The following is a 769-nucleotide window of genomic DNA, read 5'->3' as shown; positions in this document are numbered from 1 at the left end:
CCCGCCAAGAAGGTGTGGGAGTGAAAGGTATAAGATGAATGTGTCTTTACGAAGAGACCGTGTGAATCTGCCTGTAGACAAGGCTAGGAACTTATGGATAGTGAAGTAACAGAAGAAACTATTAGTTCTAGAAACTGTTACTAATCAACAGGGACTGTTGCCCAGCCAAGGCCCTGTTAAATTGCTGAACCTAGAGCAAGGCAACAAAGACTTAATAGAATTAGGAATGGTTTCTTTTTCTTTCTTTTCCATACCAAAAGGGGAGGGTGCATATTAGAGGGGGGCAGAGAGTAGGCAGTTCGGGAAGCCTGTACCTTCCGAGTACCTCAGCCAGTGGCGAAAAGGAAGAGGGTGATGTGTCTGGGAACTTAGGTTAAAAAGGGGGCTGTGTCCTGCAACCATTTGAGAGACCCCATGGGAAAAGCCCCATGGCCTCTCCTTTTATTCAAATGAAGTTACAGGACTCCTCTGTCTCCTTTTTGGATATAAACCTCTGGCATTGTCGATTAACTTTCCCAACAGCAGCGACCTGCCGCGTGGTCTCTGTGCGCAGCACCCCCAGCACTCTAGGAGGTGTAAAGTAGTTCCCGGCGGCGCCCCCCACGCTTTACGGACGGCTGCGCGACCCTGGGGTGGCCCACAGCGCTCCCCTGCCCTGACAGGGCTGCCCGGGGGCTCCGGAGTCACCTCGTTACCGGCGTGGGTAGGGCCGGTGCCCCTCTCGACAGCAGCCGAGGAGCTGCGGAGCGGGAGGCTGCGGGGCAATCCG

Source organism: Corvus brachyrhynchos, unplaced genomic scaffold (genome assembly GCF_000691975.1).
Source record: "Corvus brachyrhynchos isolate BGI_N302 unplaced genomic scaffold, ASM69197v1 scaffold218, whole genome shotgun sequence".
NCBI lineage: Eukaryota > Metazoa > Chordata > Aves > Passeriformes > Corvidae > Corvus > Corvus brachyrhynchos.
This window is presented reverse-complemented; position numbering follows the sequence as displayed.